The following is a 25,418-nucleotide window of genomic DNA, read 5'->3' on the forward strand; positions in this document are numbered from 1 at the left end:
TACAGACTTTCCTGGATGACCTGCAACTTCCACGGAGAGTTTGGTTGGCATATGTGGTCCTTCATAAATCCTGTCAAAATATTCTGGATCTGTAGCTTCCAGAAATATAGCCATCTTCACTTTCCATATGGAATACTCAGACGGTTTCAACATGGGAACTCTTATAGTCTCATATCGACTATGGGTTATGGTTTTTGGAGGTTCTTCAGTTTTGGTGGGCTTGGTTGGAGTTTCTTCTTCAGACATGATTGTTTTTGGATCTTAAACTGTTTGTGTGTTAACAGATAGCTCTAATACCACTTGTTAGGTCATACACACTGTAGAAGGGGGTTGAATACAGTATTTACTACAATCAAATCGAATATAAGAACTCAAGTAACAGAAAACAGATTTTATTCAACACAATAAACTCTGTTACAATAAGGAACTGTCCTCTCTCAGTAATGAACAAATTATCACGAGAGCTGCTAGGGTTACAATGAATAATAACTTTGATAATGATAACACTTATAGTGTAAACCCTATGCCTGTGTTTATATACTACACAGTTACAAGATAATGTTCTAATTGATATGGAATATAATTCTGCTTCCTAAAATATATCAACTAGTTATCTTTTCTTCCAAGTATTTTATTCTTCATAGAATTCTTTCTTCATGCATATTTCTTTCTGTCTTAGTCTCGATCTTATTTCCTTTCAATCAGCCGCCTGCCTTATCTGAAAGTCATCTTAAGTTCTGATATTATCTCCTGATAAATATCTTCTGATAACTTAATTTCTGATAACTTAAGTTCTGATATCTTAAGTTTTGTCTTCAGTATAAGTGTTGATTTCCAGTTAAGTACTGATTTGTCCTGTTAGGTAAGATCTGAAAACTAAACACAAATCATATTACACATGACATTATCAAATATATCTAACAAAGTTTACGAACCCAACTCCAATTACTGTTGTATTGTGAAAGAATTGTTATTATCATTGTATAAATACCAAGTTTGCCATGATACGTAGTTGTTGAATTTTCGCATAATGTAGCGATGTTGTATGATAAGTATATATCGTGAAATGTTAATTCCGCTTTAAGCGTGACGTATTATATAAGACCGAGAGTCAGTTGGGATTTTAAGACGAAAACACGGGAGCCACTCCGGTGATATTATAGGTCGATTATAAGTCCATAGTAGTACGTTTTAAAGGGACTCAACGTCCACTTATGAAACATTAAATACCTCGAACTTTTATTAAAACGATTTCCCAACGATCATATTCCCTCAACTATATTTTATTGTTCGAATAATAAATACTATATACCTATTCCTTTATTACGGGAGAAGTATACTCCAACGATCATGTATTTCAAACCCGATTATACATGAAAGATTATTAACTACGTAGACATAAACTAGTTGAGGAATATTATTTTAAATATTCTTTTAGAGAGTAAACTCATTCGAGGTTTATTTATTTATCGATTATTAATTAATTATTTATTATTCATTAAAGGGTTTATTATTGATTTAAAAATCATAGATCCTAATTTAAAATATACTTCCTGATTTCAGAACATCATTCGAATAATTTCAGATCGTCGGTGAATATTATCCCGACTTATTTAATATTTTGAATATAGTTTCAAGGAGAAACTTTTCCCCCATATTTAATTATCTGTTGATAATGGTCAACTCACATCCTTAGTACTTCCTTCGAAAATCTCGGAAGTACGTATATACGTATATACACTTATATCTTAGTGAGATAAGTTGTTTCTATCAAGAAGCAAAATGCTTGGGGAACTTCGATGTGGTTCGAGTGCTCGAGATTGATAGAATTCTTTTAAAGGAAAAGGGAGGGGTAGACTCTGGTACTATGTGTGCTAGATGGACTACCAAAGGTACCGCAGGCGAAGGTACTCTATGTACTCAGGAACTTGTGAAGTATGTGTATACCCAAAAATGGGACACGTAGCCCGAATGCGGCAAGGGTGATAACCGGGATACGAAGGTGTCGTCCTTCTACTAGTAGAAAAGGTTACTATTATCGTATTACGACCGATCATCGTATACGGTGGCTCCAACGAGTGTCCTAATTTCTTCCAATTGGAATTGTGATGCAATACCGTAACCCAAGCCTAGGTGCCGGGTTTCCTATTAAGGTATTCACATGATAATAAAATCCCCTAATGAACTATTTTCATAAGAAGGTGTGTATCACCAAGGGAAAACTATTTTCAAATAAACATAATTATCATATATGATGTTTTACGTAGGTTATCATACAGTCATTTTCATACTGTACATTATTATGCTGGGCATTATAGCTCACACTTGTTTTCTTAAATTGACACAACAGAACAGTGAATCAAGATGCCTTCCATGAGAACCACAGCCAGGAAATGGGTAGGAAATGGCCAGTTGTTCCGTAGATTATTTGGTCTTGTACCACAGGTAGTTCGAATAAGCTGGATTAGTTTTCAGTTATTTTAGTTCGACTTATTTATAAGTATGACTTATGTAAGGTAATAAACAAGAAACTTATATTTGGCCGGCGGATAAGCCTTACTTAAAGGTTACTCCCCGGTATGAACTTAATCACTTTTGGGTTGTAATAATTATCACTTGGTGGTTGAAATCACTGTAGTTGTGAATGGTTCATTTCCAAGACAATAATCTGTAAGTGTGTTTGTGTGTGTGATAAGTGTGGGGTCGTGAAGCGTGAGTATTTATATATTGTGGTGTAAGTTATGTGGTTGTAATAGTTAGATGGCGTGGCCTCCGAGATTCCTGACCACAGATTTTGGGGTGCCACACAATAGGAGTACCATCCTGGTTCTTCCTATCTTGCTCGACTTCTGTTTTCTCATGATGAAATGTTTCATCCTTCTCCCATAATCGGGGTTATTTTATACGTTAAAATCCTTGATTTCCACTTTATTATGTTATGGGTTCCTTCTTTCTTGTTGGCGACCTCCCTAACTATCACATTCAGGGTTTTCCCTAAATCTTTTTCCTCAAACTATGGCTTTCATCTTAGGTCTCATCTTTAAGCTCTTGAACATTGAAACCCAATTTCTGTAGGAATACATCATTATTCCCTTAATTATCTTGACGCGTACGTGATTACCTTGTCGTGTTGTATAAGAACGCACCCTAATTCTTTGTGCGAAGTGTCACTACAAATCATAAAATCTCCTTTTCCATCTGGCAACACCAACATAGGGGCCATCACCAATCTTTTCGTTAGTTCTTGGAAGTTGTTCTCGCATTTCTCTGTCCATTTGAACTTCTCAGTCTTACGAGTAAGCCGCGTAAAAGGGGCTGCTATCTTTCCAAACTTGAATGAACCTACGGTAATAACCGGCCAATCCTACCTCTGGTAGTCGCCCTAACCACGATCATCAATTCCTTAGCAAGCCTTTCTTCATTCTTGTCAGGATCCTCTACGGGATCCTTTCTCAGCAACAATCCCTTTTGGGATAACATCCTTAATATGAACATCATCTGGTCCCTCGTTAGGGTGCTCCATTGGATCCACAATCTGATCCCCAATATATAGTAAAAATCATCGTATTATTGCTCTTGAACTTCCGGGTTCGCAGTCCAACTACCATATACGATAATGAACTACGCTTCTATCATGATATTTATAAGGGTTCCTGTAAGGGTTTTAATTGTCAGTACTATGTTAGGTAGTCCGACTATGAACTTGGCAAGAGTTCTTATTATCTTAGTGAACTTATCATTTTAACGACACATCATCTCTGAGGTTTATAACTCTTAGCTCTGATACCATTTTTGTAACACCCCCAAATCCGGGGTCGGGGATTGTTAGTGTATACTGAAAATATTTATTTGAAGTATGTACATTTATTTCTTACCAGTTTATTTGAGAATCATTTGAATGTTTACATGTTGTCTAATATTATATATTGTGAACAATCTAGTATCAAATGGGATACAGAATATTAGATTGTTAAATACGGTTATATAATATAATAAGGTTCACAGCACAGGTGGTGTTGGACAATCCACTGGTATGGCTGTAGTAATATTTAGATTAGTTTATATTGACTAATAAATAATACTAGTACTTTGTGTATATTGAACAGGATCAAATTTAGAATTGTTCCCTTAATACTGATTAAGAAGGAGAACTAAGATTCTATGTTATTATTAATGCTTAGGTTCTTAATCCGAAAATAGTAATTGACACGTGTATATTATTTACATGCTTTGATTTATATACGAAATAATTCTTTTGAATTATATCATTATATTTTGGGTGATGGAATTATATACATGGTGGATATTATTTATTGAAGGAATCTATGTCCTGATAATATTCGGGTTAATGATGTCCCCTTGAAAACTCAAAAAGATTTAATTATGTGAAACCCTGCAGGTGGAATTTATTCTGGCATAATTAAATAAAGGTTGAGTGGATGATCAAGGATAAAAGATATTAATTAAATAAATTATCAGTAATTTATTTAATTAATGGACATATGATATTTTAAACATGGGGAATTTAATAAGCAAATAATATTGGAACCGAATTAATTAAATTACGGTATTAGGAAAAGTAGTGCAAATATTAATTCTTTAGTGGATTGAATTAATATTTAATTACATTGGGCTAGGCTCAAGATGTAATTAGAAGGCCCAACCTAATTATCCATGGTCCCTATTGTAGCCTATATATATTCTTATTCTCTTCTTGCTTGGCAATTGTGTGAAAACATATTGTAGCCACCAAGGAGCAAGAAGAGAGGATAACTTGAGAAGACGGAGGCCACACTTCGCTCAAGAGAATTTGGGAATACAATAGAAGAGCGTGGAATCACCCATTAACAAGGTAATCCTCTTTTCGTAATCTTTATCGTAAAACGTAGTAACACCCTAAGTCCGTGGTTCCCAACAATTGGTATCAAGAGCCTGGTAATGGGTTCTACGTTTTATGATATAATGTCCATGTCGTAATTATATATGCGTGTATATAGTGTTTTGCTTGTATTGGTTTTGATGCAGGTTGTTAATCCACTATTATGGCCATGTATATTTTAATTATGTGTTTGGATCCCACGTGGTTTAATCGTGGTTAATTTTTATTTTGGTTTCCACTTGGTTTAATCGTGGTTGTAATTTACACGAGGGTTGATCGTGTTAGAATAGATTTTACAAAATTAGTTTTGTATTTTATATATTTTTTTTGTAATTGTTCCGGTAGTTTTTTGTTCCGCTGTGCGATTACAAGGGGCTGCTGTTGATGTTTGGATCGAACAAAATCAAAACAAAACTCACAGAAAAGCAACAGGCGTGCGCGCGCTGCGGCCGCTGCGACAGCTGGGGCCGCTGCGGCAGCTGGGACTGCTGGGACTGCTGGGGCTGCTGCGGCAGCGGGGACTGCTGGGGCTGCTGGGGGCGTCGGGGCGCGCTTGGGGCATATTTTTTTTGAGAGCTGGATTTTTTTTTCAAGGGCCATAATAGTGGAAAATTTATTTTAATTTTTTCCATTAAATTTTAATTATTGCTTTAATTTATTGATTATGTGTGTCGTTAATTATGTGTGTAATTCTTTTAAAATTGCATGTTTAACTTAATTAGGACGACATGGACATAAATTTTATTTATTGCTTTAATTAAATGTTATATGTTGCTAAAATTTTGTGTGTATTTTGAATGCATGATTAGACATAATTATAACAACATAGGGCCCCATTTAATTTAAAAATTCCTCAATTTTAATAAAAAAAAAAATCTAAGTGGGAGAGGGAATTAATATGAAATTAAATCCCATGGTCTCCATTATTGGTTGTAGGTAATTTAACATAAAGACGAATATAAATTATATATACGTCACCCATCGTGGCATGTAATTTATGGTGTCTAGAATGTTATAAAAATTACTAGAACAAACTTCTTAAATTAATAATTTTTGAAAGGAATAAATACGGATTTCCTTTATTTCTGATTTGGGGCGATTTTGTCAGAAACGGGTCATCGAACTTGTAAGGCTGTGGGTTTTAAGCGAGACCGATGTGACTCCTCCACTACCTGGAAATCAAACCATTGATGAATATTGAATTGAAGTATTCTATTCAAGGAAAAATTACGAATATTGGAAGGTATACACGCAACCCATCGTGGCGTACCAAGTTCCATAGATTTTGAATAATTTAAGATTTGATGATGGTATACACTTAGCTATGAAAAATAATATAGTCCACCCCAACGTGGCATATTATTTAGTAATAGGACCGAAGTAACATTTAAACAAAATTAGGTGGTATACATGTCACACATCGTGGCGTACCAGAAGCTTATGGTGTTTATATGTTAGTGCATTAAATTTTAATAATTGTTAGAGGAATCAATAGATCTTAATAATTAATACACCCTTATTTATGTGATTTTTTATGCATGATTCTCAGGATAAAATGGGCTTTAATCCACTATTCACCATACTTAAGGATAACAAACTTACCGGACCTAACTATATTGAATGGAAACGAAATTTGGACATTGTGTTGACTGCTGAGGAGTACAAGTTTTGCACTTATGAACCCAAGCCTGAACAGTCTGTTGCTGATGCTCCTGAAGATGAGAAAGAGTATTATAAACGGTGGATTAAGGCTGATGAGATGTCGCGATGTTACATTCTGGCAGCAATGTCGGGTGTTTTGCAGCATCAGCATCAGTCTATGGCCACTGCTTCGGATATGCTCTTAAATCTCAAGGAACTTTTTGGAGATCGGAATAGGGCTGCTAGGCAAGTAGCCATGAAGGCTTTAATGAACACTCAGATGGCTGAAGGCACACCTGTAAGGGATCATGTTCTCAAGATGATGTCGCATCTGAATGAGATAGAGATCCTTGGTGCTGAACTTGATGGGGAAACCCAGATTGACATTATCTTTATGAGCTTGTCCAAGAGTTTTGAGCAGTTCTGCTTGAATTAAAACATGAACAAGAGGCTGTATAGTCTCGCGGAACTGCTGACAGAACTTCAGGCAGCTGAAGGATTATTTCGGTAGAGTGTTCAAGTGAATGTGGCTGAGAAAGGTTCTTCCTCTAAACCGAAAGGTATTAAGAAGAAGAAAAAGGCTCAGACACAGAAAGCTGTGAAGGCAGTGGGAGTTCAGGGTGGTGTGAAAAAGCCTAAGGGAAAGTGCTTCAGATGCAAACAGTCAGGTCACTGGAAACAGGATTGTCCTCTTCCTAAGAAGACAAACAATACTGATATGTCTCTTTCTCTAGTTACAGAAACATTTATAGCGGCTATATCTACGAGCACTTGGTGTGTAGATACAGGAGCCACTGATCATGTTTGTAATTCTATGCAGGGGTTCCAACTATCCAGAATGCTTAGAGATGGTGAGATATACGTGTTCATGGGAGATGCTACGAAAGTAGCAGTAGTTGCAGTAGGAGTTATTCATTTATCTTTTGGTTCTGATAGGATTTTGGTTTTGAACAATTGTCTTTATGTACCTTCTTTTAGAAGAAATTTAATTTCGGTTTCTAAACTTGCTTTGGATGGTTATAATGTTTGTTTGGTTCGTAATGTTTCTATTATGATGAATAAATAAATTATATGTTCTGGTACATTGCAAGACAATTTGTATATAATTAATCCTAGTCAACCTGCACTGTAACTGCAATTTAGGGAATTGAACAACACATCTTCTAACTCTACTAAAAGAAAGGAACCTTCTAGTTTGAACCAAACATATCTTTGGCACTTGAGATTAGGTCATATTAACTTGAGGAGGATTCAAAGACTGGTATTAGACGGGCCTTTAAGCTCATTGGCAGTGGAGCCATTTCCAGTTTGTGAATCCTGCTTGGAAGGTAAAATGACTAATAGGCCTTTCAAGGCAAAGGGGAATAGAGCCAAACAAGTATTAGAATTGGTTCACTCTGATTTATGTGGACCCATGAATATCCAAGCAAGAGGTGGTTATGAATATTTCGTCACTTTCATTGATGATTATTCTAGATATGGGTACGTTTATTTGTTGCGCCGTAAGTCTGAGTGCTTTGATAAGTTCAAAGAGTACAAAGCTAAAACGGAGAAGCGACTTAATAAAAGTATCAAGTCACTACGATCAGATCGTGGTGGCGAATACTTGCTTGGAGAATTTAGGGAATATTTATCAGAAAATGGGATAGAATCCCAGTTAACTGCACCAGGCACACCCCAGCAGAACGGTGTAGCAGAGAGAAGGAACCGGACTCTTTTAGAGAGTGTTAGATCGATGATGAGTTATTCGGATTTACCCAAGTCGTTTTGGGGACATGCCTTAGAGATAGCAGCTTATCTTCTGAACTTAGTATCTTCTAAGTCGGTTCCTAAAACCCCCTTAGAATTATGGACCGGGGATAAACCGAGTCTAAGACATATTCGAATATGGGGTTGTCCAGCACATGTGCTGAACAAGAACGCGACTAAGTTAGAATCTCGTACAGAAGTAAAGTTGTTTGTAGGCTACCCCATGGGAACGAAAGGATATTTATTTTATAGTCTGAAGAATCGGGATGTCATTGTTAGCACCAATGCAAGATTCTTGGAGGAGGACTATATAATGAATCACAAACCCATGAGTAGTGTCGTTTTAGAGGAACTAGTGGGAGGGACAAATAATACCCATAAAGCTGTAGTACAAGTAGAACAACCACAACATAATGTACAACATGTCACTAATACCACACCAGTGCCTCATCGTAGTGGGAGGGTTGTTCAACAGCCTGATAGATTCATGTTTTTGGGAGAGTCTTTAGACTTGGTCCCTGGTGAACATGATGATGATCCCCGTGCATACGAAGAGGCAGTACAAGACAAAGATAGAGATCTTTGGCAAAAGGCGATGGAATCTGAGATAGAATCAATATATTCTAATCAGGTCTGGGAGCTCGTGGAACCACCCAAAGGTATAAAACTTATTGGATGTAAGTGGATCTACAAGAAAAAGAGGGGATTAGATAAAAAGGTGAAAGCCTGGAAAGCAAGACTTGTTGCGAAAGGGTATACTCAGAAAGAAGGTATCGATTATGAGGAAACCTTTTCAACGGTAGTCATGCTTAAGTCAATCCGTATTCTTTTATATATGGCAGCTTATCTCGATTATGAGATTTGGCAAATGGATGTCAAGACAGCTTTTCTTAATGGAAGTCTTGAAGAAACCATCTATATGCAGCAACCAAAAGGATTCATTAAGGAAGGCCAAGAGCATCTGGTATGTAAGCTTAAGAGGTCTATTTATGGACTTAAACAAGCTTCTAGAGACTGGAATATTCATTTTGATCAGGCAGTCCAGTCATATAGATTTGATCAAAGTCCAAGCGAATCGTGCGTATATAAGAGAAGTGAAGGTAATGCAGTGGTTTTTCTAGTACTATATGTAGATGATATTTTACTCATTGGAAACAATGTTGAGATGTTGTCATCAGTAAAGGCATGGTTGTTCAAACAATTTGACATGAAGGACTTAGGTGAAGCGGCATACATCCTTGGGATCAAAGTTATAAGGGATCGCAAGAAAAGGATGTTGGCTTTATCTCAAGAGCCCTACATTGATGAAGTATTAGCTCGTTTTAACATGCAGAACTCCAAGAAAGATTTTTTACCTTTTAAGCATGGAGTTGCTCTATCTAAGAAGTAGTGTCCTTCGACACCTAAGGATATAGAGAGCATGAAAGCAGTTCCTTATGCTTCAGCATGTGGAAGCTTAATGTATGCTATGTTATGTACGAGGCCTGACATCTGCTTTGCTGTAGGCATGGTTAGTAGATATCAGTCGAACCCAGGTCAGGAACATTGGAGTGCAGTAAAAACTATACTCAAGTACCTAAGAAGGACTAAGGAGTATATGTTAATTTACAAGGCCTCAGATCTATTTCCTTTGGGATATACTGATTCAGATTTCCAATCAGATAGGGATAAGAGGAAATCAACCTCGGGATATGTTTTTACTTTGGGAGGTGGAGCCGTTATATGGAGGAGTGTAAAGCAGAAATGCATTACAGACTCCACCATGGAGACCGAGTACGTGGCGGCCTCTGAGGCTGCCAAGGAGGCTGTATGGTTCGGGAACTTCCTTTTGGACTTAGATGTGGTACCTAATTTGCCTAGGAGCTTGACGGTGTATTGTGATAACACTGGTGCTATGGCAAATTCAAAGGAACCGCGAGACCACAAAGCAGCTAAACATATTGAACGTAAGTATCATCTCATACGAGGAATCGTAAAGCGAGGGGATATAGTTGTGGCTCACATATCATCAGAAGACAACCGAGCAGATCCTTTCACAAAGAGCTTGCCAACCAAGGTTTTTGACAAGCATGTGGAAGCGATATGAGTCAGATGGATGGACACATAGATTTTTATGTAATAGTGGATTAAATAAACACTGATGTACATATAGAATATTTTGAGTATAAGTGGGAGATTGTTAGTGTATACTGAAAATATTTATTTGAAGTATGTACATTTATTTCTGGCCAGTTTATTTGAGAATCATTTGAATGTTTACATGTTGTCTAATATTATATATTGTTAACAATCTAGTATCAAATGGGATACAGAATATTAGATTGTTAAATACGGTTATATAATATAATAAGGTTCACAGCACAGGTGGTGTTGGACAATCCACTGGTATGGCTGTAGTATTATTTAGATTAGTTTATATTGACTAATAAATAATACTAGTACTTTGTGTATATTGAACAGGATCAAATTTAGAATTGTTCCCTTAATACTGATTAAGAAGGAGAACTAAGATTCTATGTTATTATTAATGCTTAGGTTCTTAATCCGAAAATAGTAATTGACACGTGTATATTATTTACATGCTTTGATTTATATATGAAATAATTCTTTTGAATTATATCATTATATTTTGGGTGATGGAATTATATACATGGTGGATATTATTTATTGAAGGAATCCATGTCCTGATAATATTCGGGTTAATGATGTCCCCTTGAAAGCTCAAAAAGATTTAATTATGTGAAACCCTGCAGGTGGAATTTATTCTGGCATAATTAAATAAAGGTTGAGTGGATGATCAAGGATAAAAGATATTAATTAAATAAATTATCAGTAATTTATTTAATTAATGGACATATGATATTTTAAACATGGGGAATTTAATAAGCAAATAATATTGGAACCGAATTAATTAAATTACGGTATTAGGAAAGGTAGTGCAAATATTAATTCTTTAGTGGATTGAATTAATATTTAATTACATTGGGCTAGGCTCAAGATGTAATTAGAAGGCCCAACCTAATTATCCATGGTCCCTATTGTAGCCTATATATATTCTTATTCTCTTCTTGCTTGGCAATTGTGTGAAAACATATTGTAGCCACCAAGGAGCAAGAAGAGAGGATAACTTGAGAAGACGGAGGCCACACTTCGCTCAAGGAAATTTGGGAATACAATAGAAGAGCGTGGAATCAACCATTAACAAGGTAATCCTCTTTTCGTAATCTTTATTGTAAAACGTAGTAACACCCTAAGTCCGTGGTTCCCAACAATTGGTATCAAGAGCCTGGTAATGGGTTCTACGTTTTATGATATAATGTCCATGTCGTAATTATATATGCGTGTATATAGTGTTTTGCTTGTATTGGTTTTGATGCAGGTTGTTAATCCACTATTATGGCCAATAAGCGGAGTCATAAGTCCTCGAATGAATATTCAAAATAATATTCATTTATAATATAAAACTATTGAATAAACATTATTCGTTTAATAGTTTTGAAAATTATATATATATATATATGTAATATACTCGGTAACATCGCCTCCCGATTTAGGAAAATGTTCAACTCTGGGTCCCCTATACTAAGGGTATACGCAAGTACGGCTTATCTCTAGCATAGGTATTATGCTGTTTATAAACAATTGAATCGATAACAAGATATCAAGATTACGAAACAGGCATGCATATATATATATATATATATCATATCAACATGCTCCAATATATCACAAGATTTTGCTAATAATAATCATGAACTTATCACAAAATAATGCATATATATATACATCACAACAACAGTTATATGGGTAGAAAACTTGCCTGAGTGTTCCGGGATAGACTTAAGCTTAGAGTGGGTCCGGTAACCTATGAACAACAACATAATCCGGAATTAGACCACGGTCGCTTAAGAAACTAGTCAAAACTCACTCATACCATAACGGTCGCTTACGGTCGCTTACACGCTTAAGATTTGCGTTAATCGCTTGTGTACCCTCAGCTCCACCAATTTTAATAAATTAACCGTTACGAATTTTAAGACGACTCTTTCGCGAATACTCTACCAACTGCTTAACCCACCTTACATAATTGTTTCGTAATCCAATTAGTCTTTTAAGGGCCTTAAACAAGCTTTCAAAGTAAAGCGAGGGGTAAAGGTTCGTTCGCGAAACACCATAACTTAAAACGGTCGTTTCTCCTAAACCGTACATCGAAACCAAGCGATCCACATATCAAAACGAATCTTACGACACGCTATAGCTAGAAATGGTGATGTTACAGATTGGTTGTTGAGTTTTCTGTCCTATACACTAAGAAAAAGCAGTTGAATAAAAACGGGCATTACGACGACTATGTTTACGCGATTACCAATGTTTAAACTACTCCAATTCACCACCAACCAACTCATAACCATCAATACAACAAAACTTCACCTAAGCCATACCACATCAGTCCATAACCTCCATGTTTTCAACTCAAACAACCACAATCAAGACCTATGAACTATAATCAAGCTTCAATTACCAAAACAATTCCAAATCAAACCAAACTACTAATAATCACAATCCATGCTTCTCATTTCACAAAACCAACCATTAAACTTACTAACAAATAAACTAAAGGCTAGGTTTTGAAGTTTATACCTTCCTTGGTAGGTGTTAATGTAACATCGGGGATATCGCGTGTAATTATTTTATCAATAAATAATTTTTATATGGTACTATGTAATTTTTGGTGAATTATCTGAGAACTGGTGTGGATATGTGAATGCTTATATGTGATACAATATAAGTATGTTAATTTTATTATGACCAGAATAAAATATAGATAATTACGGTATTTTTCTGGTAATTTTTGGAGTATTATATGATTTTATATTGATTTATGAATTTATTATTTATTTTCTGAATAATTACAAAATTATTTCATAAAGCCGGGAATCGTCCAACCTCGACCGTTTTTACGTTTTTACAACCCGAAACTCTTCCAAAAATCTCATTCCTAACCTAATATGGTAATTCTAGACATTTTCTGTGTTTTGACTTTTTCGATCCAGATTACGGTTTGACCCGTGCGCGGCCCAACACAAGATTTTCGATACGATAATCATTTCGGTAAATCATCGAAACCCGTATTCTCAAAATACGGGATATTATTACGTTACTTTCATATAAAATATTTTATAGAATTCCGGTTTGGATAATTATCCAATACGGGTATGAAATCGGATCGTTTTTGCAGTTACTTAGCGGCTAAGTAACTAATTTAACGATCCAAAATGATCCAAAACAAACCAATATTCCAAAAATATATACAGCCCTTTTATCATTTCATTTTATTCGTATAATCACAATCAATCAGTAAAACCCCGTAAAATACAGAGAAAATGTCGAATTGATATTGCGTTCTTGAGAATCAAACGTACGAACGAAGGCGTTATTGAACTCCGATTCGGGCGTGCAACATATCAAAACGAAGCTCTCGAAAAGTACTTTCATAATCGATCATCCGTTTTTATGCAGGAATCAAGGTATTTTTCTGATTTAATTATTTTATTTTGAATTATTTATGAATTAAATTTTGAAAATTTGTTCTTGGTGTTGTTGATATAATTTGATGATTCCATCATGTAGATCATATTTTTCTGGTCAATTTGGTATATTATATGTCAAAAACCGAGTTCAATAACATGTCCAAATGATGGTTTGATTCTCGAATTTGTAAATTAGGGTTTAGGAAATATGAATGTTCTTAATTGATTTTATGCGTTTTTAATCTAGGGGTTATTGATGTAAATTGATGACACCATGTTATGGATCGTTTAAAAACCCCTCGATTCGTATATCTGAAGTTAACAAACAATTCACGGTTCGTCCTAATCGAACCTCGCCGGAAAACGTTGCTCGTCGGCGTCGAGATTTTCGATCAGCTTTTCTGGAAAACTCGGTGCTTGTTTGCTTAAACTAATTACGGGAAAATGTTTCTGGAAGTGAGGAGACTGTTTCTTGTGATTTTTTTCGATTCTGAGCCGTTTTGAGGCTGCCGGAAAAGCTCCATGGCGGCGGCCATGGAGTTCCGGCCGGCCAGGGCGGGAAAGACGACGGAAGGGGAAAAATTACCCTTTCCACCCCTGCAGTTTTCTAAACTTTCAATTTATGTACTCTGGTTTCCAAAATTTACGAAAACAGGATTTTTGTTTATTTATTTTAAAAAAATTATATTTTCATTATTTTTAAAAATAAAAAAATGGTGTATTTAATTGTTTTAAATTCAGAAAATTATTTTAATTATTTATTTATTCAAAAATAAATTGAAATTATTTTATTAATTAATTTTAGTTAGTTTTTAATTATTTTAATTAATTAATTTATTAATTATTAATTGATTAATTAATTTAATTAATTATTAAATAATTTTAATTGATTTAATAATTATATTTAATTATTTAAAAATTATTTAAAAATTCCGAAAAAATAGTTTCGATCTTTAAAATATTATTTTAAATTATTTCAAGGCTCGATAATTATTATAAAATTATTTTAAAGTCAGATTCGGGTGTTCAAACCTTATTATTTAATTATAAAATGATTCGGAGTCCCGTTTTAATTCCGAAAAATGTTCAAAAATTCGTAATAAATACTTGGAAAATTATTTTAATCCCAAATCTTCTTTGAAAAATTATTTTGATCGAATACCTTACGTGTTATGTGCTACGTGTTCACTGATTGGTGCGTTATATGCCTATATGGTTATGGTTTGACTGTTTTATTCATAACTTTCAATCCGTACGTTGGATTTGGGTAAAACGAAGGGTAGATGAAAGCGTATGACGTCTATATGACGATTAAAATAATATGAGTATGCATAATTGATAAATACTTATGATGCCTAGCAGAGTCAGCGAGGCATAGAAAAGGAAATCAGTGATCCATAAATAGAAGCAAGGCATAGAAAGAGAAGGAAAGTGGTTGATGAGTGAAACTATTAGATGAGTACAAGTAAAGTGGAAATCGTCGGTGATAAGGCAAGTACTTCTGAACCTTTTTCAAGATATATTGCAAATATCTTCGAACTGTTTTATAATATATCGCTATTATTCAAAATAACTCATGTTTTATACTGCAAGCACTTTAAACTATTTAACCTTGAAACCTGATTCTTATTGATCTTGAGCAATAAGCCTTATTATTCATAAACCATTGATTATTGAATTCCCAGATACGAGCCATATACATACGATACTACTCTACAAATACATATCTACCACATATTGATTCTGATATTAAATTTCTTAACATACCAACCCTTATTCCTTGTTTAACAGAAGACCAATTCTTGGAACCCTTGGACCCTTGGTCTTCTACTTTCTGATTCTTTCCTTGATTGGAAGCCAATCTTTTTGAATTCCCTGTTATGCCTTCACGGTGTTATGAATCACCCTATGCTCCAAGTTAAATATTGTTTACGATTCAGCTTATTGATTTACATTGGTTATCATATTGAATTGTTTTAGAATTGGATGTTTTTTAAATGTGGACCAGATTCGTGGTCAGACCAGATTCGTGGTCATAGTAGGCCAATGCGTGCCTTGGATCCAGTATATAGAGCAAAGCTGGGAGCCTTGCTCGAGTTTAGTGCGTGACTGATCAACAGCCTAACCTTAGTATTTAAAATGAAAAGTGAATATCCAATTCTAATAATTGCTTATTCAGAAACTTGATTCTTCTAAATGATTTCAATTGGTGAGTTTTAACCTCAATTGCTGCTATTATTACTTGCTGAGCAAGTAAGCTCACTCTTGCAAAAATTTTATGTTTTCAACAGTTAAAAAGGAAATTGTTGGTAACGAGGATTCCCTGTCCAGTGTGCGAGCTAGGATTTCTGGTTAAGTTGGATCGAGCTAGCAGGAGCTTTATAGTATATATGAGTTGTGTAAGATTGTAAGTACGATATCCTTAGCCATTGTAAGTTTAATTAGTTGGGATTTGGTACGATATAATAAACGTTAAGATTATGGCTTGTTTTCATACTTTAATCTGTTGTGATCCGTGGTTGTGTAAAGAAAGGTCAATGCATATAATACCTTATATACAGGTTTAAATATTGTGGTGTGTGTTGTGGCTTATGGGCCCCAAACTTCTGACCAGGGTTTGGAGGGCGTCACAGGTTGGTATCAGAGCTACAGGTTATAAGTCACTGAAACAAGCCTAAATTATTGGGAATGGATAGAGGGTTAGGATTAGGATTAGGAAATAGAAAGATAGATTGTCGAGAATTTGAGTGCGACCAAATAGTCAATTTTTGTACAATCCGTGATGAGATTCGAGATCCTTATCTAGCAACGCGATTTCCAGATGGCGGAAATAGAAGATTCTTTTATCCCTGGATCATCCGATCATTCGGGGCCTTCAGTTAGAAGACTATCATTTGATTCACGCCTTTCTCATTCACCGGTGTTAGCCATGTCACTTCCTGTTGCAGCGATCACACCTTTTCATGTTATTATCTCATTCCCTGATGCGAGACTATCTATTTGAGAATCCCCCACATGCTGATTCTGGTTCTACCAGATACTCAATTGTGAGCGCATCTTTTCTGTCTACTCTACACCCTGTTCTATAACATCCGTTTAAAACTCGTATTATGGAGTAACAGCACCCAGAAGTATGGATCTGAAAGCTATAACATGTGGTAAGTACACGAGGTATTAGGAAATGTGAGAAAGAACCTAGAGTGAGGATGCGTGTGTTCTAGAAAATAGCCACTACCAGGTTATATGGAGCTACTAGTAAGTATGTTATCTATAATTATCTTGTGGAGTGAGCTAGATGGATTTCAAAGGATTTTGAGAAGATTGGAAATCGAGTGTTTTCTTGAAATTAGATGATGATGTTATGATCAAACATGATGCGTATAGTAGTAATGAGATGTAATATTAGCCGATTTCATTTTATAAAATAGGTTTGATAGACCTAATATACTTAGTAATCATAAGAAGTAATGATGAAAGTATTACTAGTATGAAAGATTTGAAGAGAAGCTATGAATAAGATAATATGCAACGGTAACTAGAATTTTTATTGACCAATGAAGGTAAAATGGACCCAACGAGGAATAGAGGATATACAGAAATGAATGAGCTTTTATTAGATGGTGTTCCAAATTTGATACTTTGTAGTGGTTGAAAAGAACGACAACCAACTCAGATAGTAATGGCGACCAGGTGTATGATTTTTAAAATTTAAACCATTTTTTAAAAAGAGATTTTCTTAAAAAAATAAGTTTTAAAAAAAACATGGTTGTCCAATTACTACTTGAGTTTCTTGTTTGTTATAAGATTCAGGTTATCCAGATGAATATTTGTTCTAGAAATTAGTATGATTCGTTTAGAAGGCCAAGTGGACCCGCTATTATGGAGGAACTGTTCATCCAATTTCTGAGACGATTAGAGCACGAGGAATATGTCGATTCACGAGAAGCTGAGTACGAGCAAAGAAGATTAAGGAAATCTTTAGACCTTCTAAAGGGAGAAGGTTATTAGCAAAAGAGGCGACAAGTGGAACAATTAGCAGTATAAGAAAAATTTGAAGTTATGTGTGTAAATCTCGTAAGATTGCAAGTAAAATCGTATATGAACGTGGAAGCGTGACGCTAAAGATACAAGATCTAATAAGTGGGAAATTATTTTAATAATCGATTCAAGAAAGCATTTCTGAGAACTTTCTAAAGTTGATATATGACTCGGCATGAGATCTATTGATCGGAAAAGCGTTGAAGCCGTAAACAGATAAAAAGCGGATGGTGACCAATGATATTATTCTTTCGTATCGTTCTTATAAATATCGAGTAAAGTATAAACTTCTTTCATGATCAGCTTTATAAGGTTATTGTTGAATCCCTTTCAAATCATTCCTTCTTCAAAATATTGTTTCCTAATTGGGACAAACAGTGTTATGGTGAGACGATTTGTCGAAATGACAAAAAGTCTGGTGGGACGCCACCTAATCATGTAATGTGTGCCATATGGTATGAAAGACTGGCCATCTTGAGTACTAATATGGTTGTCTCATTCCTATTCAAATCATTATTCATTCTTTCTTCTTAAACCATGATTTGTTGATTCATGAATTTCTCCTATTATTACCTTGTAATCTCATCCCTTACCAAAAAGTTTCCAATCAGAATTAAATGCACAAATTTCTTCTTGTGTAAGATCTGTTCTTTGAATATCTTAAAAGGAAGTAAAATGAGCTCGTACAGCAAAGAGAGTTATGTGGGCAATGGCAAGCCGAAGAATGGTGGACATTTACGTGCAGAGAAGAATCATTATGCCAATAAGGGGATTGCTGTGAGGATATTAAATCAAAGGCAGAAATGTATATACATGATACGTTTCGAGTCCGTGATTTTGGCATGAATTGGAGTAATTAGTAAAGTGTATGAAGTAAATTAACTAGAGGAACAAGAAAGTAAGGCTGCATGTATCAGGTAAGGTAAATGGTCGATTGGACAATGAAGGCGAATGAAGAAATTCTTAATAATAACCAGATAATCGATTAAAACGTTGTGAAAATGAAGTATATCTCAATCATGTGGGAGATATTTGTCATGAAGATTTGAGATCGAAGAAATGCTAGTTACGAATAAACTTTAAGTGTGTTCATCAAAGGATGGTTAGGCTTTCCCACTCAAGAGAGTGAGTTGTGGTAAAATTTATGCTTGTAGCAGGATCGGCAAAGAAGGTTCAATATGGAAAGACATATAAGGAGTTGAAGGTATGGTGGTTTGACTGCAACAATTTTTAAGATATGAAGCTTTAAAACCAAATGAACTCACTCGCAAGATTACAAGAGTGTTGGTTAAGACCAGGTGTTGGTCATTAGAAATTAAACGAGTTAATTAATAAGAACAAGTGTATATTGCCAAAGATAGAGGCATTGTTAAGTGGAGAGCCTGAATTGAAACATGAACTAGAAGAATTTTAGAATAATTTGTAATTGTACTCAGTAGTGATATTCTGTTATAATAAGAAAATATGAGAAAAAGATATGGTATAATAAGAATTATTCGTTATAATTTTAAGTTGAATTAGAGACATGGGTTATCCTGACTAATAATACATGAGGTGGTAAAATGGTGAGTTTAGAAAGTGGAAGTGGACTGGTATATTTGAGGGTTGATTGTTGGTTATTTGGTTGATTGTGATGTCGGCTTGAGTCCGAATGGTGGTCAATAATATAAAGGAGATGCTGCCCAAATTTTTCCCGGAAAATACCCTACTCATAAAAATGGAAAGTATACTTCCGTGTGTCATAGATATTCATGTTGATACTCCAATTTATTGTGATCTCGATTCTCTAAAGAGGTTGTTACATCCAATTCGACTTTATATAATTGGTCTTTGATTTCATTTAGCTAGTCATCACTTGATACAGTTGATCAATTAAGTGAGTTAATTGGTGAATTTTACCAATTAATGGTCAGTTACATGGAGATCGATTCCAATTAGATTAAGTCAAAATTTGATGTGACTTTCAAATCCGAAATTAAAACAATGAGAAATTGGGGAAAAGTAAGGATGCTGGTAGAATTCAGAAATTGCTGCAAATGTGTGAGTTTTTGTTTGGGTGAATATGCCTTTCATAATGGACATGAGAAATAAAAAGTCATTTGTATGGAAAAGTGAGGAAAATGTTTTCAAGAGCTAAAGATTTAAGATGAAGCAACGAGAAGAAAGGAAGAAGGGAGATGGAATAAAGCAGAGATTAATAACTACACCAATATGGATTTCATTAGACAATCAAGGAGATGTTATCATCTGCAACAAAGTTTTATCAAAGGACATCTTGTTTCTAAATGGTTGTGATAATCATACAATAACTGATTTGTCAAGTATTTCTGTTTTGGATAAAGTGTGAGATACAGAATTCAGTTTCCGACTGATGTTGATACTTAGGTTGTTAAATATCGAAAGTGGTATTAATACAGATGATTGATGTTTACTTCAGAATGGGATGTTGTGAGCATCAAAGTTCGTATTAATATCTAATTTGATATGACAACAAAATGAGTATTAATGTCAAGAGTTCGGTTTTGAATAAGCTATGGGAATAAAGAACGGAGATTGAAAAGGAAGTGGAATCAAAAGGGTGATAAAGAAACTTCATAAGATGCCAGGAAAAGTAAACGTAGTAACAGATGCATTAATCAGAAAGGAAAGAGCGAACGTGTTGACATTGTCAGAAGAATTATACAAGAAATTTCAAAAGTTGAAATTGGAAGCCATAGTTTGCAAACCTAATAATGCAAAGATGTATAGTATGACTTTTCAGCCAGAATTCCTAGAGAAGGTAAAGAAACGTCAAGGGGAAATAACAGATCAAGATATTATCGTTAGAAAAAAATATATATATATACTCAAAAGGATGATCAAGGCATTCCCAGATTTTATTTCAGAATATGGGATTCCACTAGTGACAGAATTGAAGAATGGAATTTTACAAGAAGCTCACAACTCAAGATATTCAATCCATCCATGGAGTACCAATATGTATAGAGATTTAAAGGAAAATTATTGGTGTCCAGATATGAACAAAGAAATGGTGGGATATATTAGCAAATGTTACACGTATCAAGGAATTAAGGCGGGACATCAAAGACTAAATGGATATATTTCGCCAAGAAACGTCATGGTGATGCCACCTGAGAACCAAAGGTGAGGAAAGTGTTAATTGCATTATTATTGATAGGTTATTTAAACCTGATCATTCTCATTTAGTAATAAATAGTTTATCCCATAAGTGGGTTAGTTGCTGCCTGAAGAAATGGTGGTACGTCATCAGATCCAGAAACTAATTGATGATGATCAATATTGTGTGATTTGAAATTTGACAAGAGTATTCAGAATACGATGAATTATGTCGAACTAGAATGGTATGTACTACTCCTAGATGAACGGATATTAAGTAAGGCGGAACTAAAAAGATAGGAATTTGGTTGAACGACGATAACTCAAGAGATTCAAGCTACTCCGAAGGTATGATACGAGACATAGATGTTAAAGAAGACTCTCTGATAGTATGGCATAAAGAAAGAATAAAAGTTATATTTGTTTAGATGTCAAGAAAAGCATTGTAGTCAGTTTCGTATGAGAACTCCTTAGAACCAAAATAAATGATAATATGGGTTAAAAATATGCCGGTGATGCCTCTAGGTTAGTGTACTTTCTTTAAAATGGTAAGATATCTTCGCTCGATAATTATACTCGATTGTGCTTCAAGGAAAATAAAATATGGTGATAAGTTTGTGCGTTAGTCATATTCAGTCGATATTTTCTCGTTAATTCTTAACTCTGGAGTAATCTCGAGAACGTTAGAAATCGAATATGCCATGGTTCCAGTATATCAATTGTAGATGGACGAGAAGATTAAAAGAACGATTAAAGAGTCTGGAATGCGATTTGAAGCGATTATGAACTAAGTTAACTAAATAGAGAAACATGTGGGAATGAGGTTCAATAACCAGTAGCTTTTATAAACGTTCATGAGCACGAATTACTAGAATTGCGAAGATAAGATAATTAGTAAGAAATACGTCGGTCCTTTTGAGACAGTAAAATAGTCAGGATAAGTGTAAGTAAGTTGGCTTCACTGCCACACTTTTAGCAGATTCATAAGGTATTTATACGTGTATACTCAGGAAGAGTAATTTAGCTCCATTATATATAAAATGGAGACTTGAGTTGAGTTATATAAGAAACAGATAGAATATGAGGTCAGCGAGAGGTTGTTAAGTAACGATTGATGCTGCGAGTAAAAGTTTATGAAAAGTTCTAAGGTTGAGAGATCAACTCGAGGAAATGAAAGTGAGATACTTGGATGTATCATTATCTGATCCTTAGTATGATTCTGAGGACAGAATCCTTTTAAGGAGGGAGGATGTAACATCCGGGATATCGTGTGTAATTATTTTATCAATAAATAATTTTTATATGATTACTATGTGATTTTTGGTGAATTATCTGATGATTGGTGCGGATATGTGAATGCTTATATATGATACAATATAAGTATGTTAATTTTTTTATGACCAGAATAAAATATAGAAAATTACGGTATTTTTTTGGTAATTTTTGGAGTATTATATGATTTTATATTGATTTATGAATTTATGAATTATTTTCTGAATAATTACAAAATTATTTTATAAAGCCGGGAATCGTCCAACCTCGACCGTTTTTACGTTTTTACAACCCGAAACTCTTCTGAAAACTCCTTCCCAACCTAATCAGGTAATTCTGGACATTTTCCGTGTTTTGACTTTTTCGATCCGGATTATGGTTTGACCCGTGCGCGACCCAGCGCAAGATTTTCGATACGATAATCATTTCGGTAAATCATCGAAATCCGTATTCTCAAAAGACGGGATATTATTACGTTACTTTCATATAAAGTATTTTATAAGAAACCCGGTTTGGATAATTATCCAATACGGGTATCAAATCGGATCATTTTTGCAGTTACTTAGCGGCTAAGTAACTAATTTAACGATCCAAAACGATCCAAAATGAACCAATATTCCAAAAATATATATAGCCCTTTTATCATTTCATTTTATTCGTATAATCACAATCAGTCAGTAAAACCCCGTAAAATACAGAGAAAATGTCGAATTGATATTGCGTTCTTGAGAATCAAATGTACGAACGAAGGCGTTATCGAACTCCGATTCGGGCGTGCAACATATCAAAACGAAGCTCTCGAGAAGTGCTTTCATAATCAATCATCCGTTTTTATGAAAGAATCAAGGTATTTTTCTGATTTAATTATTTTATTTTGAATTATTTATGAATTAAATTATGAAAATTTGTTCTTAATGTTGTTGATATGATTTGATGATTCCATCATGTAGATAATATTTTTCTGGTCAATTTGGTATATTATATGTCAAAAACCGAGTTCAATAACATGTCCAAATGATGGGTTGATTCTCGAATTTGTAAATTATGGTTTAGGAACTATGAATGTTCTTAAATGATTTTAGGCGTTTTTAATGTAGGGGTTATTGATGTAAATTGATGACACCATGTTATAGATCGTTTAAAAACCCCTCGATTCGTATATCTGAAGTTAACAAACGATTCACGGTTCGTCCTAATCGAATCTCGCCGGAAAACGTTGCTCGCCGGCGTTGGGATTTTCGATCAGCTTTTCTGGAAAACTCGATGCTTGTTTGCTTAAACTAATTACGGGAAAATGTTTCTGGAAGTGAGGAGACTGTTTCTTGTGATTTTTGTTCGATTCTGAGCCGTTTTGAGGCCGCCGGAAAAGCTCCATGGCGGCGGCCATGGAGTTCCGGCGGGCCAGGGCAGGGAAGATGGTGGAAGGGGGAAAATTACCCTTTCCACCCCTGCAGTTTTCTAAACTTTCAATTTCTGTATTCTGGTTTCCAAAATTTACGAAAACAGGATTTCTGTTTACTTTAATTTAAAAAAATTATATTTTCATTATTTTTAAAAGTAAAAAAAATTGTGTATTTAATTGTTTTAAATTCATAAAATTATTTTAATTATTTATTTATTCAAAAATAAATCGAAATTATTTTATTAATTAATTTTATTTAGTTTTTAATTATTTTAGTTAATAGATTAATTGATTATTAATTGATTAATTAATTTAATTAATTTTTAAATAATTTTAATTGATTTAATAATTATATTTAATTATTTAAAATTTATTTAAAAATTCCGAAAAAAATAATTTCGAGCTTTAAAATATTATTTTAAATTATTTCAAGGCTCGATAATTATTATAAAATTATTTTAAAGTCAGATTCGGGTGTTCAAACCTTATTATTTAATTATAAAATGATTCGGAGTCCTGTTTTAATTCCGAAAAATGTTCAAAAATTCGTAATAAATACCTGGAAAATTATTTTAACCCCGAATCTTCTTTGAAAAATTATTTTGATCGAATACCTTACGTGTTATGTGCTACGTGTTCACTGATTGGTGCGTTATATGCCTATGTGGTTATGGTTTGACTGTTTTATTCATAACTTTCAATCCGTACGTTGGATTTGGGTAAAACGAAGGGTAGATGAAAGCGTATGACGTATATATGACGATTAGAATAATATGAGTATGCATAATTGATAAATACTTATGATGCCTAGCATAGTCAGCGAGGCATAGAAAAGGAAATTAGTGATCCATAAATAGAAGCAAGGCATCAAAAGAGAAGGAAAGTGGTTGATGAGTGAAACTATTAGATGAGTACAAATAAAGTGGAAATCGTCGGTGATAAGGCAAGTACTTTTGAACCTTTTTCAAGATATATTGCAAATATCTCCGAACTGTTTCATAATATATCGCTATTATTCAAAATAACTCATGTTTTATATTGCAAGCACTTTAAACTATTTAACCTTGAAACTTGATTCTTATTGATCTTGAGCAATAAGCCTTATTCCTCATAAACCATTGATTATTGAATTCCCAGATACGAGCCATATACATACGATACTACTCCACAAATACATATCTACCGCATATTGATTCTGATATTGAATTTCTTAACATACCAACCCTTATTCCTTGTTTAACAGAAGACCAATTCTTGGAACCCTTGGTCTTCTACTTTCTGATTCTTTCCTTAATTGGAAGCCAGTCTTTTTGAATTCCTTGTTATGCCTTCACGGTGTTATGAATCACCCTATGCTCCAAGTTAAATGTTCTTTACGATTCAGCTTATTGATTTATGTTAGATATATTTGATAATGTCATGGCTAATATGATTTATGTTTAGTTTTCAGATCTTACTTAAACAGGATAAATCAGTACTTACTGGAAGTCAGGACTTAAGGATATCAGTACTTATATTATTAGAAGATAATTATCAGAAGATGGATATCAGAACTTAAGTACTGAAGGACGTTCAGATAATGACAGCAGCTGATTAAAGGAAAGAAGATCAAGACAAACATAAGAAGAGATATGCATGAAAAAGGAATTCTATGAAGAATAGAATACTTGGAAGAAAAGATATCTGATTGATATATTTTAGGAAGCAGAATTATATTCCATATCAATTAGCGATTATCTTGTAACTGTGTAGTATATAAACACAGACATAGGATTTACACTATAAGTGT

Source organism: Apium graveolens, chromosome 3, assembly GCF_009905375.1.
Source record: "Apium graveolens cultivar Ventura chromosome 3, ASM990537v1, whole genome shotgun sequence".
In the NCBI taxonomy this organism is placed as follows: Eukaryota; Viridiplantae; Streptophyta; class Magnoliopsida; order Apiales; family Apiaceae; genus Apium; species Apium graveolens.